At 48.0% G+C, this 15,541-nt stretch overlaps 1 long non-coding RNA gene across 2 annotated transcripts in view; it reads right to left on the reverse strand.

Moving 5' to 3' along the window:
• Positions 1 to 1,698: 1,698 nt before the first annotated feature.
• The window catches only part of LOC118012536, an 81,150-nt gene continuing 67,307 nt past the window's right edge, over positions 1,699 to 15,541 (reverse strand). The window contains exons 3-5 of one of the 2 annotated variants that reach the window (XR_004679742.1): positions 13,815 to 13,874; positions 6,089 to 6,239; positions 1,699 to 5,198 (exon numbers count right to left, since the gene is read on the reverse strand). This is a non-coding gene — a long non-coding RNA (uncharacterized LOC118012536). Of the gene's footprint in view, positions 5,199 to 6,088; positions 6,240 to 12,104; positions 12,848 to 13,814; positions 13,875 to 15,541 lie in introns of those variants that run through there. The other variant, XR_004679741.1, reaches the window with a different exon arrangement.

Here is a 15,541-nt window from a genome sequence, read left to right on the forward strand (position 1 = left end):
AGAATACAGAAATAAGCAAAAGAGAGAGTGGATATAACATAATCTACCATCTGACTATCCTGACATAACTGACATTTAATCTATTGATTTATATTCCTAAATTTTTTTTCTCAGAAATAGAATCATATGGCATATTTTGTTTTATAACCTGATTTTCTACTTACCGAGTCATAATCATCTTTCTACGACATTAGATGGTCTTCTACAGTGGTATCTCGATTAGGCTGCGCAGGACTCTAAAGTTCGATGCACCACAGTTGATATAACAAATACCACCTCCCACTCTCCTTGCATTCCAATTTTTTGGCCCTGTAGACCGCACTTCAGTGAACATTCATATGCGTATAACTTTCATGCTTGCTCAGTTACTTCCTTTATGATAAACTTCTAGAAGGAAAGCTTCTGGTCGAAGGGCATGTGCTGTTTTTGGCATCTGAGTTATTCTGCCAAATGATAGAAAAATCCGTTTTCTCCACAGGATTAAATCCCATGTCAGCAGCCTTGTCAACGGTGGGGGTCCCCTGCACAGAGCACACCTACCCTGGGGGATGGGAGATGGCAATGACCAGTAGAAAAAGCATCCTCAAGGAGGGACAGAGAGCCACAGGAATGAAGCCATATTATGCGCCCAAGCCGTTAGGTCAACAGGTGGTAGCCTCGACATTATGGTGACGCCTACGTGTTAAAACACTGTCTACCTCAAATCCTCACAGTAAGTCCCCAGAATAGATAGGATTCCTGGTTCCAGCTGAGGAAACAGGCTCCGATGGGTCAGGATGTTTGCCCAGCGTCATGTAGCGGGCAAGAGCAGAGCCAGCTCCAAGGGAACCATCCAGGCTCTGAGGGACGGGCCCTGCCCCACACTCTGAAGAGGAGGGCTCAGACTTCTGGTCAAACAGGGCTGTTGCAGGGCAACTGGGACAGCCCTCGCCTTGTCCCCTAACAAATGCTCCCCAGGTCACTGGCATAAACATAGGCCGCTGGGAGCCAAGGGCACGTTTCCAGATAACTTCCTCAGAACAGTTCTCTGGGAAAAGCTGGCTTGGAGGACTGGCATTCAAATTCAAACGATTTCCGCCCTCAGTTGGAGGTGGGAGGCAGTGGGTCATCGACTCACAGATATCCCTTGTGTGCCCACAATGTGCCTGGACCCCACGAGAGACTACGGCAGGTGGTAGAAGAGCTTCCAAGAGGGGCGGGAAGGAATGCTGAGAAACCAAGAGCTGTGGGGTGCTCATCTCATCCCTTTGCACACGAATCTGTGTCGGGTTTGATATACTGATTGGAAGCAACTAAATAAACATCGGTCTCTTGCAAAGCCAATGTCAACTTTGCCCTGCCCTTCTCATGCTCCAGAGTACCTTAAGAATCCGATCCCCGTGTAGAGACATATGTTCTATTGTTGAACAATCGCTCCACCTGAGATGTAGCCTCCAGCTACAAGCCAGCTCAGGCAGAAATCCATGTGCCTACTTTGCCTAGGAGAAATATTCTTGTCACATAAGAATCCCTCTATTAATCAAAAATCACATTATGGCTCCTGGAATGAAGTTTCCTTTACTACTCTTTAATAATAAGCCCGAGATAAGATAAAATTGGTAATTGCACGTTCTCTTCTGATGGGAGATAATACAAAAGTGCTATAGAAATTTAACTTAAAAGAGTATATTCACTTGGCTAATAGGCTTCCATTATGCGGTCTTTACTTATTCATTCATTACAATTTTTGCCACATATGGAAAACTTTAATTGGAAGTTACTTATTACATTGTTCCTGAGTGTTAGCAGCAAAGGAAAGTTTTCGATAATCAAAGAGGGATGAATGCAGTAGAAGCCCAGGATTTTATAGACAGCAAAACCTGCTGGAGTAGAGCACCTCCACCAACCACAGCAGAGGGCTTTCTCGACAGATGACCTTCAGATCAGAGATTAAGGACTCATTTCATATGGACAAAACTCGGGTTTTTTTCAGTGGATGAAAGTACAATAAATGGATTCTACCAAATATATTAATATATGCATTTTATTTTATGTATAACCCATATGGCAGAAGGCAACTGACCCTACAGTGGAATCACTGTCCACAGACAAGGGACGATGATCAGAAACGAGGCCATCCTTCCATTTATGGGCATGTTTTGTGAGCTCTTTCCAGCTAACAGGTTATGCCTTAATTACCAGTCATTAATGCCTATTAATCAATTAAATCATATTTACACTGCTGACATCAGCAAGCCAAAATCAAGCAGCCCTTTCACAAGGGAATATTCCTGATCAAGATGCAAAGCCCAACAAACACCTAACATAACTCATGTAATTGAAGTCAAAACCACAGCTTGCCAAGGGAGTGCAGTGGCTCACATCGGCCCTGGCTGGGACTTGGTCCTTCTCTGGGACATACTTCAAAGGTATGGACTCAGCACCAGAGAGAACAATGAGCAGCTTTGTGAACTGTGTTTCACTGGGCCTTACTTAGATTGCGACACAGAAGCATCTGAAGCAGAATTGTTTGTCCTAGTTGGTTCTTCGGCTTTGATTTTAACCACTAAAATGAGAATGTGTTCATTTACATTTGAGAATTAGGTGTGAGCTCTTTCAATCCAAATGGCAGCTCTATAAGGAAAGCTTATTACCATCATCATCATCATCACTGCCATCTCAGAGATGCCAACATCAGAAGGATTATGATCTCACCAAGCTACCCAGCTGGTAAATGGTAAAGAACGCCAGGAGCCCAGCCTTCTGACCCCTCCATCCCTGAGATGCCAACTGCTCAGAGGGACCCACGCAGAAAGTCCTCTCTAAATAAGCAATGACCCACTTTGGGCTGAGCGGAAATTTGTAAATCAACTCTTGCCTTCAGATTTGGCATGCTGCATATTTATAGAGCTTGGATCCTTCCTTCTTCCGAGAAGAGTCTTGTGAAAAACGCTTTCTGTAGCGAAGCTTGCGTCTACTCTATCCCTATCCTTAGAGGTCTCTTTAATCAAACCTTAGGAGATTGATAAAATGAGATGGCAATCATCCAGTATAAATTATGGTGCTTCCTCTGTTTCTCCCTTCCAGAATCACCGCCCTTAATTAAGAGCACACTATGGGCGGCACCTAGTCTTGGCACAGACTGGTGAAAAGCCGCACCCAAGGAGAGAAAGCAGCTCACTGAGAGTCCCCAAGGCATGCTCCCCAGAAGCATGTGTGGGGAAAATCTAGCATGAAGCAAACTTAAGATGCCGAGCAGGGTCCACCAGAAGCAATGGAGGTCAGTGTGTCCCAGCCAGAGCTCCCGGGACACTCTAGCCTGTCCCTTACTCATTCAACAGTGTTGAGTATCTGCCTTGCACCAACCGAAGAAACCACCATCACTCCCCTGAAGGAGCTCACAGGCTGGGAAGACTGGCAGTGAGAAGGGTGGTGACAGATTATAGAACAATCAGTTGAGGTCACCATCCATATGGGATGGGAGGAGACTCCAGAAGAGGAGACCTCACCCAGATTAGGGCTGGGGGGTGGGAAAGACTATATCCATGGAAGCGGTGCTTGAACTGAGTCTTGAAGGATGGGTAGAGGCTCTTCAGATGGTCAAACAGAGGAAGACCACTCCAGCAGGGGACACAGCATGTACAAATGAATGGAAGTTGGAAGAACATAGGCTGCTATCACCACAGTGGTGGGGAACATAAAAGATCCATCCGAGTTCTTCAAGGACAACTCCATGAACCCACCCCCTCTGGTAGAATATGCCAGGCACCCGTGAATGTTTACTGAATGGGACCAGCCATCGCCAGAGCCGTGGGCACTCAGGAAGACTATCCCCTGGTTCATGACTTGACGCCCAAGGAACGTCACTGGGGAGCCCAGACCTGCCAGTTTCACACAAGAAGTCCCCAGAGACTGCTCCTCCTCGGTTTCTTCATCTCGAAAATGGGATTAATAATGCCTGCTCTGAAGGATTGTCTAAGCATTTAAAATTATGTCTACGAAACACCTGGAGCAAAGGTACCAGGAGTTCCATAATGGCAGCTTTGCTGCTGTTATTTCAGAGAATCATGGCTGAGCCTGGAATGATCCTGCCCACAGACACCCCCACCCATCACACACTCGGGTTAACAAGTGAGTCAACTGGGTGATGGTGTTCATACCTCCAAAGACCCCTAAGGCTGCGCTCTGCCCTGTCATGAGGCTTACCTCTTGATACTCCCAGAATCTGAACACCACGTTTTCTCTCCTCTGGTTCCCTGTGCTTAAAGAACGCACCCGCCATTTATCATTAATTAGAGCCAAAAATGAGTTGCAAAGGAAAGTCTGTCAGAGGGAAAAATGCTATCACAGTCCTGAGACAAATAGAAATGTTGTTTGCTATTTGGACTGACTGCATCACCTCTCTGCTGCTGTATGGAATGCTCTGAGCTGATAATTACTTTCTTCCTTTCCTTCCTTTCCTTCCTTTTCTTCCTTCCTTCCTTCCATCCTTCCTTCCTTCCTTCCTTCCCTTCATGCTTCCACTTTTACCAATCAACTCTAGGGGGTCCTCTGAGGCAAGGATATTAACTTTATTTAGTATAGGCATGACTGTTAGTACCCACTTTCACTACCTCCACAACCACCCAACAGATCCTGCCATTAACAGAAAAATCAGCATTGAGAGTCCCACGTCCCAGGAACCCCTCAGTCCCAGGCAGAGTGGGGACCGTTGGGCAGCCTTGTCTGGGCTTTATGAATTCCATGCTTTATGAATTCCAAATCCATCATGTATGGATTATGAATTCCAAATCCATCATTATGAATTCCAAATCCATCATTCCAATCCATCTTGAGCAAGTTACTTACCCTCTCTGAGCTCCCATTTCTCATCCATAAAATGATAATAATACCTATCACACAGTTGTGAGTGCTGGTCACTCAGTAGACAATAAATAAATGACACGGTTTTCTATTTTTAGCATCATTATTCTCTCCCTTTCTGAGTCTGCAGGGATGTCCTGTTGATAAGGACCTTTGCCATCACCCGTGAAGAGTTCACTCAGAGTCTAACTCCTAAGTCTTTGTTGACTCCAGTCTCCCTCGCAGGAACATCAGCCTTCTATTCGATGCCCTTATCAAGTTACTGTGGTTCTCCTCCAAAAATCTGGGGAAGAGACACCCTCCTTCAGGAAGTCTTCCTAGATTGATGCTGTCCAGTCACACTCTTTTTCAGTCTCCTGGCAGAAAAGAGAAAGCACATTCAGATGAGATTGCAAAGAGAATTTAATGAAGGGACCATTTACAGAAGTAGGGATACGGCTTAAGGAAGCACCATGGGAAAGCAAAGCCCTAGAGATTAGCAATGGTGAGAAGCTGTATCCATCCATTGGCCTCAAGGGAATGGTGTTCTTGGAACCTGGTGGGAGCTGGAGGGAGGCTGGGATTGGCCAAATGCAGGCAGAAACCAGAGGGCTGGAAGCCCAGGAGATACATCGCATGCAGGTCAGCCTCCGTGGCCCCAGAGCACAGGACAGGGAAGGGAAGGGAATGATCTGGGGTAGGAGCATGAATGGAAAAGAAAGCACACCCCTGTCATTCCAGCTTCCCCATCAGGTCCTGAAACAGAAAACTAGGGAGGAATCTGCCACGTGAGACATTTACGTTTTCCCTTGGAGGGTCTTTTATGGCGGCTATGGTGTAACAGCCCAGTACAGTGATATGTTCGCCGCGAGCCTTAATCCACGTCTGCCCCTTCCTCAGGATTTCCCCCCGATGGCAGAAAGCTTACCGCTTTTGAGCACCTACTATGTGCCGAGCACTGAGCCTCACGTGATCCTTACAATGATCCTGTAAGGGGCGGTGGTTTGAAGATAAGGAAAGCAAGACTCCGAAAAGATAAGAGTCTTGCCCAAGATCACTCAGTCGGGATCGCATCCAGCCCTGTGAAGCCTACGGCTCTGTGTCAAGAGACTCCACGGTTTCAGGAAAGAGTGCCAGCCCCGCCTCCCTCCACCAGGGCCCCCTATCCCGCAGGATTTGTTCAGGACATTATTATTATTTGGTCTGTCTGCTCAGAGCTGGTTAACGGGCCAAAATGCACAATGCGCATGCCTCCCCTGCGGCTTACCTTTGGTGGGGTGAACCAGCACAACGATGAGGCAAGCTTCGTCCACAACAGGAGACCCGATGGTCCAGCCTGCGAAGGGAGGACAGAGGCAAGGCTTTGACTTCTCAGCCTCCGAAATGAGAGGAATTCTGATTCACAGGACGAGAAACTCCTACACAAGAAAAGAGAGTAAGAGGTAGCCTGATCAAAAAAATAGGAAAAAAAAAAAAAGATGAATGTCCACTACCAAGTCATTTAAGGTATTTTTAAAAAATAAGCAGCGGGTGCCTGGGTGGCTCAGTCATTAAGCAAGTGCCTTAGGCTCAGGTCATGATCCTGGAGTCCCACCATCGAGTCCCGCATCAGGCTCCCTGCTCAGTGGGGAGTCTGTTTCTCCCTCTGACCCTCCCTGCCTCATGCTCTCTCTCTCTCTCATTCTCTCTCTCTCTCAAAAAAATAAATAAAATCTTTAAAACACACACACACACACACACACACACACAAATAAGCAGCATTCTCACCTCCCTGGAAACTTCTGGGTGTGAGTTGAGGTACACCCAAGGGCCGTCAGCAGCTTGCAGCCTGTGGGTCCTGTGTGCGGCATGTGCCCAGCGAACTCAGTGGCAGGTAAAAAGGCCATGGGCTGCAATCTTCTCCATGAACACAGAACAGATCTTGAAACGCTTACACCGGGCATCCTCCTCCCTCTGACGGCCAAACCACGTGCTATCTTCCTGGTTCCCGTGCCAAGGACCTGGCCCGCCTCACCGTGCTTCCTCCTGTCTAGCTTGCGTCTCTCACGCTGTCGTCCAGCCAGCGCAGCTCCTCTCTCCACCGCCTCACGGAGATGGAGAACAGCTGGTCCTTGATCCTCTGGAGAACAACTTTTCAGAGGTTTGTTTGAGTGGAAACACCAGGGTCCTGAGGAATTTTCCCCTTTGTGTGAAAACGAATGACTTCCTCCCAGGGCCGTTCGGAGGGGCTTCCACCTGAGTTGTGGGAACTTCAAAGGCTCCCCACATTTCTGTTCCAGAGGCCACAGGCAGGCTAGGGCTTCCTCCCGCTGCTTCTACCCAGGACCCTGCGGCCTCTGCCATCAACCCAGCGCCGAGCAGCTGCCAAAGGGCCCCGGGCACATGTGTGATGGGCGTAGGTGTCTGCCTCCACACAGATGCAGACGGCGGCTCGTGCTTGGGAGCGGGCGTGTGCATCCAAAACACCTCGCTCTCTTTGCATTATTAAGAATCTCAGCTTAGGAGGCCAAACGACGGGAGGGCAAACGGCATCCAGCTAAGGCCTCGCTCGTACCTTCGGTTTCAGTTCGTAATAAATATGTCCAAGTTACAACAAGTCCTGGAAAAGCGGCTTTTAATAGAAACACAGATACTGAGCGTTGTGTTAATTACAGGCCTCCACTGGCCTTTCCAATACATGCTTTCCGTGCGTTTTTAAACACTTCGCAGTGATGCTGTTCTGCCTTCTTTACAAACCGAGCCTAGCAAGCAGCTGTTTCCTATATGCAGCCGAGTCCCGCAACAGATGACTGTTTCTCTTTTAGTGACTTTGTCAAGCTTCTTTGGAGATTAATCTGACTGCAGGTGTCAGGTAAGAACGGGACTTGTCCAAGAGGACCAAGAACTCTGCAGGAGGGGAGGGAGGGAGGATCGGGAGCGAGAGGGCACCCTGGGGATGGCCGCACCCATCCTCGTGCCTGGCTGTGGAGCGCAGGGCATTTCCACCTGGACTCCATGCCTGGGTCCACAGAGGAGGCGGCTCTGCGGGCCCAATGGCAGAGCGTTTTAATTGCTATGTCCCCAGTGACATCAGATCTCACAAACAACCTCCATAAATCACACCCTGACAGCTACCGGGCTTGTCCAACGCTAAACACAAGTGGAATCTTCTTTTAAGTTGAGTCTTAAGTTATAGGCAGCAGCATCACCCTTCAGCAAACATCTGTAGTTCATCTTATCGTTTGAAGAAATATATGAGTTTCACTGTCTTTTTTTTTTCTTTAAGGCTTTTGTAGCTTCTGTCCTTGATTTGTTTGAAGGCCATCTGCTACATATAAAATTGGGGGTGGGGGCACACTGTGGAAAAGGAATATTTGGGAGATGTACAGGCTGGGAGAAAATGCAAAAGCCGAGCGCGCTTTGGGCAGCTTCAGTGGGCAGATCGCTTTCCTTTCTGGAGCCCCGGCCCCTGAGACGGTGTTGGACATGGGACATCGCCACTGGGCTCTGGCTGAAACCTGTTCTGGGTCTGTCTCGTGGCCAATTCCTCGACCATGGAGGGCCAGCGTTGGTGATTCTGAGATCTTTCAAAATTTGCTGTTGACAAAGACGTGTTGCTGTTGACCTCCAGAGCTCCACTAAAGCTGCCCCCCCCGTGGACCGCAGGATGAAATGGGGTGCCCAGGCACCCGGGGTGCCGCTTATCACAGGAATGGCAGTGAAGGCCCATCTGGGCAGTGTATGTCATGGCATGAAGTTACCACAGGGTGGTAGAAGTTGTGCGGCTGCCTCTCCTCACTCGGGCATTCTTTCCTGAGAAGCAGAGGGGAAAAGAACCAAGCACTCCAATGCACAGATGCACAGAATGGCAGCCGGGGGCTTCCTGCCCCTCCCGCCCAAACAGCGGTGTCTCAGCTGACACTGGCTCTAGGGAGGTACCAGATATTTCAACGTTTGACCCTGAAATCATTGCCACCCCTCAGCATGCCTGGCTCGGTTTAATAGGGGCCAAGCAACCCGCCTCACTAAGTTGCGGAGAGCATCACTTCATCTGCCGGGAAGTTAATTTCGAGGATGTACTTGGTCACCAGGGTGGTGGCTGGCTTGCCACTACAACAGAGAGAGAAAACAGTGACAGTGTTGGAGATTCCATCATAACACCAGCTTTCCCTTCACTCTGGAAGATTGTCTTTATTACGTTGGCCAAAGACGTTCTTATAAATCCCAAAGCTTCCAACATCCAGTTTCATTTCCTCCTCCGTCCCGCAAGGTCCAAATGTTTTCATAAAACTGATCAAGGCATTTATTATTATTATTATTATTTTTTATTATTATTATCAGCAGTATTTATTTTATTGCTATACTTTATAGAAAAGTTGTGTAAAGTTCCAGCTCAGTCCTTGTGAGGTTCTCCTGTTTCTATTTCTCCTGTAGCACTTTGGCATGCAGCCACAAAAAAAAAAAAATCCAAGCGATGCATTGAGACACAGGTTTTGAATGCACACTTGAGCCTTAGCCCCTGAAGAGATAAAGTATCATCAGTTTTGTCTGGGGGTTTAATGGAAGAAGTCCCTTCTGGGGCCGAGTGGTCAGCGTCCGGGGCGGGGGGGGAGGTCTGACTTTGCCACATGGCTTTACCTGCCGTAAGAAGGCAGTATGGGGCCACACCGGCCCCCTTCATGGGCAAGGTGCCGTGACCGCCCCCCCCACCGCCCTGCCTGCCCAAAGACCAACAAGGCCAGTGGAAAACCCAAAGCAAGCAAGCATGGGGATTCTTTGAGTAACAGCACAAACTGACCCTGTTCTGTCAAGCCTATGGATTTATGGGATGGAGAAAATGTTACCCCAAAGCGGGGAACAAAAAAGACTTTTCTGTCAATCACTTCCTACAAGACAAGGAAACAAACTGGCTTGCAGTTGGTTAGCCACTTGGTAAAGAATTGCAGAGAAAGGGGGAGCCAGGGTGGCTCAGTCGGTTAAGCATCCGACTTTTGGTTTCGGCTCGGGTCATGATCTCAGAGTCGTGGGATCAAGCCCCCACATCGGGCTATGACTCTCAGTGGAGAGAGATTCTCCCTCTCCTTCTCCTTCTTGCCTGTCTCCCCCACCTCGCGCACACTCTCTCTTCCTCAAATAAGTAAATCTTTAAAACAAAAACAATTGCAGCCGAATTGTTTTTTTAAGGGTTGATTCCAGCAGTAGGAGTGGAGGGGGGCCAGGGGCTCCCGTGAGCTGTGCTCCCCGCCTGAGCCCTGCTTCCTCAGTCGCTGCTGCGGAACACTTGAGCTGGTCTGCAGTTGCAGGCATGATTTGTTGGCGCACTTTTATGTGGAAGTGCCTGCATCTGCTGGGGTCTGCAGGGCTACCTCCTTGACAGTTCCAGATGTTCCGAAGATGAAATACCTCCTGCTCGAGGAACTGTGCCATGAGGAGCCCCGAAAGGTGCTCCGAATACAGTTTAAAAAGGCATCTGTCTTAAAATAATTTCAACATCTCACTTGTCTATTTATAAGCCCTGTCAGATGGGTGTTTAGACCCTCTCAGACGCGTTCAAGAGGCTCATTTTTACATCGAGGTATTTTAACCAATGGTGTTTCAAACCTTTGCCCTTGTTTCCTTCTCCGCCGGGGCCCACCCATTCAACCTTTGCCTTCCAACACCACTGGGATGGATCTTTTGGCATCATGCTGGAGGCAGAAGGACCTCCATGGGGCCGGTCACCAGCGACCAGGCTTGGCGTCAGGAGGAGGGGGGAACGAGCCATGTATCCCTGGCCTGGATCAACTCAAGATTCCTTGGTAAGAAGGCAACAAAAGGCCCCTGGGCCAGGCCCACTCCTCCCTCAGACCTCATAACTCACCACACCACCGACCTCTTAAAATAGGAATGAGCCTTGACCCTGACCAGGACTCCGGAGCAGTGCTCGCGCCTGCGTTTCTGCAGGTGAAAACCTACTCCCGAGACCACCCTTTAGAAAACCATTCTCCCTAGTTCTGGTGCAGAGTCCTGTTATTCTTGGGTCATTTAACTTCACTCTCAGGGAAGAGTCGAGAATGGTGCTAAGTTGTAAATCACTCCCCTCTGGAATGGATTTGTACCAGAACTGATCGGCCCAAGCATTCCTGCCTTGCTGGACCATGGTAAAGAGATTATGGTATGTAAAATTCGGCTAAACATAGCTTGTTTCGATTTCCTACTTTCCTGGTTGTCTGTCTCGCTAGGAAAGGTTAAGACCTAGGAGGGAAACGGCATCACTCTCACACCAGGCCAACACGTCCCTTTCAGATGGGGTCCCTGTGTGGGGATCGTGCAAGGCTCGCGCCCAGGAAACTCAGTCCCATCAAATAGACCTTCATACACCTGGTCTTCAGGTGGTTTTAACTGGTCCTTCCCACAAAGCTGCAAAAATTGAAAGCAGCAAACACAGGAAGCACACAGCCTGTGGTGGTCTAAGTTTGTCAATCTCTATTCATATATCCACCATTTCACCCGGTTGAAATTAGCCTTTGCTTTTCCCTGACATCATTAGCTGAGTCTTAAAATGGCAGTGACACCCTCTTCACTGATCTGGTTGCCCTACTGGGGACTCTTCCTGAAATCCTTCAACCCACATGCATAGTGGTTTCTCAAGCTGTTGATCTCTTGAGATTGCATCTTGTGATCCAAATATCCGATTGGAAAAAAAAAAAATCTCTCATTTCTTCCTGCCCATTTGATTACCTATGTCCACCTGGAAGGGGTGTGTCCTAGAGAGGAGAACGGTAATGCACACCATCAGTGTCTCTGTCTTCAAATCACCGGGATCCCTTTTGCTGTCTGCAATGTACATTTCCAGCATGTGAGAGATCCCGAGTTGCTTCCCTGAGTGGGCATCGTGGATGGTGCCCGAGTTGCAGAATCCGGTGAGCAGGGGAGAAGACGAGGGGCCCACGACAGAGGGGCCCACGCTCCGCGCTGTGTGCACAGAGAGCTGCCAGCCTAGTCAGACAGACCTGAGCAAAGACATCTGCAAATTAACAAACCCCAGCCTCTGGGGCCATGTCATGCATTCGTCTTGCTGAATAAGGTAGAAGCAGAAAGTAATTTTGATTAGCATTCGTCCAAGCTATTTATCATAGGAAATCACACAACGGCGTTCGAGCCTGGGATTTTTACCCAGATATCCCTGCCTGATGTCTCAGCGGGGGGCAGACTTGTCAGGTGACAGAGTCCCCTTTGCTTGACTTCTGTGCCACGGTAGTCAATATATATGGGGCCCGAAAGAAGATATTTTAAAATTACAAGCTCAAGGAAACAAACCAGAAGAAAGAGAATCCCACTTTTATTTTCCCTTCACACAAAAGGAGCAAGCAGTAAACTTCACCCCTCCAGCAGGGGACCAAGACACCAGCAGTCCTGACTGAGAAAGAAGCATCCTCTCGTGTAAGATATGAAAGAAATACTTGAAGGTTTACCGAGGGTGATGGAATCTTTATTAAGAATTACTTTTCAGAAAAAGAAACGGCTCTGGATTGAGATGAATATTCTAGAAGTGGCATTTATAGGAACTTATAAATCTGTGCATAAATGTCTTCCTATGTGCCCATGCATTTTTTTTTTTCAAACAATTCATTTTCTTTCCCTATTTGTGCCGCCACGAATACACCACTTCCCAGTTATCTCGGGCAATAATGTCCGCAGCTTTGTGAATTTTCTGGGATCTGTCAAGAGGATAGGAAATGCTCGAGAGTGTCATGTTGAAGCATGGAGGGCATTTTTCAAATAGGTAAAGTCAGACCAACAAATCACCGGCATCTTCTTCTCTGCTGGCCTTTGTTAGAAGAGAACACACGGGGTCTAGCACTTGTACTTGAAACACCTGGAGATATTGTCTCTTTTCCCTTATCAGAGCCTTCTCTTCCACCAGTGGGTGGGTCTGCAGTGCAGTGAGAGATAGTTGAGGCAGGGTTTGGCCCAGAACTGGAAGAAGTTGTCAGTTGCTTCACCCTCCAGAGAGCTGGGCTCTGGGAGGACAGACCCGTGATGCAGCTAATGAAGGCCAAAACACCTGCAGTTAAGCAAAGAAAAAAAAAAACAAAACGTATTTTTTATCATTTCAGCCATCTCGGTTGGCTGCCTAGATAAGCTGTCTTTCCAGATTTCCAGAATAGCTGTGCGGACAGGGCTAACTCAGGCCTCCAAACCCTGCCATCTGGCTAAAACCTGGAAAATTCAGTCTGCAAGGGACATGATTTCCTAATACTGCCAAGGAACTCTTTTTCTATTTGAAAATATCTGAAATTTCTCACCACTTGCATTAGAGACATTCCATGTCCTTCGGATGAAAGCCCAGTTTTATTGCACATTGATGCTGATTGGCCCCATTACCAACAAACTTCTGAAGGACAAAGAAGCCTCCTTCATCCACAGGAAACCCAAATATCTTTATGGAAACAGCAATCTCGGTGTCTCTGGAGACATCAGGAAGCACACAGTCTGCTCTGTTTCGCCCCCTGATATTTGGTGTTGTCGAGACAGCATCCAGCTACTCGTGCAGGAAGAAGCAGCTTTAGAATTCATCCTGCACCCCTGTCAGTGGGAAGCGGGGCACCTATGTGCCTAGCCCAGTGCCAGCTCACAGTAGGCACTCAAAAATTGTGGAAAATTGGGGTTTGCACATAGACGGCGGCTTCCTGGGGACCGTGCTCCGGGTTTGATGTGCCCTGTTTGGTGGGAGTTGAGCAGCTGCTTCCTTGAGCCTGGGGATTTCTCGATGAAGGAAATCCTGTAAGTATTTACAACATTTAACAACTGCCTATATCCTGACAGTTTTGCTCAATCTTGCATCCCCATTGCCTGAAGAACCTGACACGTAGTAGATGCTCAATAAAAATAGATTGAATGAAAGAATAATTGGCAGACTGACAGGCAGGAAGCAGGAGGGATGGAAGGAAGAATGAGAGGGAGAGTGGAAAAGAGGCTGACCGGCTGGAGAGACAATATCCACCAGCTCCAACGCCATGTGAATTCTTCACCATTTCTACATCCCCAGATCCGTGAATCCTATGTAAATCGCTTCTCTCTTCTCCACGTACCTGCGGGTGAATCACGAATGAAATGTTATAAACACAGAGAGAAAATGAGAGAAATGGCTGGTTCTTCCATGGCTATCGGTTCATTCATTCATTCCACAAACAACCACGTGCCAGGCCCTGTGTTCATTGCTGGGGAGAAACATGTAGTACAAGGGGTGGGAGCTGGTGGATCTCGCTGACTCCTCCTTCCCGTGGGGCCTTGACCAAACCACCTACCTGCTCTGAGCCTCAGTTTCCCCCTGTAAAGTGATTAGGTTGAGTGATCCCTAATGACCCTTCCAAGGATAATATATTTCACTGCCCCCAAACTGGATGATGACAATCATCATCATCATCATCATCATCATCATCATCATCGTTATCAATTGATCACTTAGTCTGTGCAAGACACAGTGGTGTTTCCCTATGTTAGCTCATTTGATTCTCAACTACCCTGTGAGAGAGGCAAGATTATTATAAATAAGGGAAACTGAGGCAAGAGAGGTTAGCTGACTTGCCAGTGGTCAACAAGCTAAGAAATGACCGGATTGAGGTGTGAGCAAACATCCCCTGGCTCCCCTTTGCTACCTGACCTCACACTGCATGACGCCCTCTAATGATGCCGGAGGTGGCCAGCCTTGGGGCATGGCAGAAAAGGTGGAAGCACATTTAGTTCTCATGTTTAGAGCAGGTGATTATCTCTACTCCAGGTGAACACCTTCCCTCAGTCCTTGGGAGACCTCTTACCCGGAAGTATGACTACTTAGGAGGACGTCCAGATCACAGGTGAACAGTCAGCACACTCTCTCCTGACCAAGGTTCTCAGCTGCTGTGGACTTTATCCAGGCACTGGTTTCTTCCAAGAAGCAGCTTCCTGACCCATGCCTTTACTGGTTGCCTTTTACCTCTATCTGAGGTCATGAATTGCAGGATCGCAAGCCAGATATGGTCCCAAATAAATTTCATTTGGCCTCACAACTTCTAAAAATTGGAAGATTTTACATAAAATTCCAAATATGTGACTTTGTTCGAAAAATCGGAAGGTCCAACTATGATCTCCCATGAGAACAATCAGCTGGAGCTGAGTAGGAACTGCCCCCTTGGATAGACACGCTCTCGCCATTGACCGCAGACCCCACCACTCCTTACTGTCTCAAAAGAATGCTTGTAGGCATTTGCATTTGGCAACCCTGGACTTCAGAACCAAATCCAGAGACTTGAACCTGGCATTCAAAACCTTTTGCAAACTGACCCCCAGTTTCTCTTTCCAACCAACCTAAATTCCCTGCTCTCTGTCCTTCTAGAGTGGACCTTCCCTGCAGGTTCATGTTAATTATACATCATCCAAAGGGTGTGCGCTGTCTTCCCACACCCCTAGTTACATTTGATTCTGCATCTTTGTTTTTCCTACTTGCTTGTGGCTTTACCGCTCAGTTGGAATCTGCACAAAAGGAGTGGAAACGCTGGCTTTTTTGGATCTCTGCACAGAGGAGCTGCTGTTGTCTGTTTCCTTGCTGCTAATCACGGTGGGGCCCATAGACCAGCCACTCCGGCACTGCCTGGGAGCTTGTTAGAAAGGCATAATCTCGGGCCCCACCCCACACGGCTAACTCTGATTTTTATTTTAACAAGATCTCCCAGGTGAACAGTATCACTTTAGAGTTTGAGAGGCCATGACCAAGTTGAGG

This window comes from Mirounga leonina, unplaced genomic scaffold, assembly GCF_011800145.1.
Source record: "Mirounga leonina isolate KUSES-001 unplaced genomic scaffold, KU_Mleo_1.0 Mir_151, whole genome shotgun sequence".
NCBI classification, from domain to species: Eukaryota; Metazoa; Chordata; class Mammalia; order Carnivora; family Phocidae; genus Mirounga; species Mirounga leonina.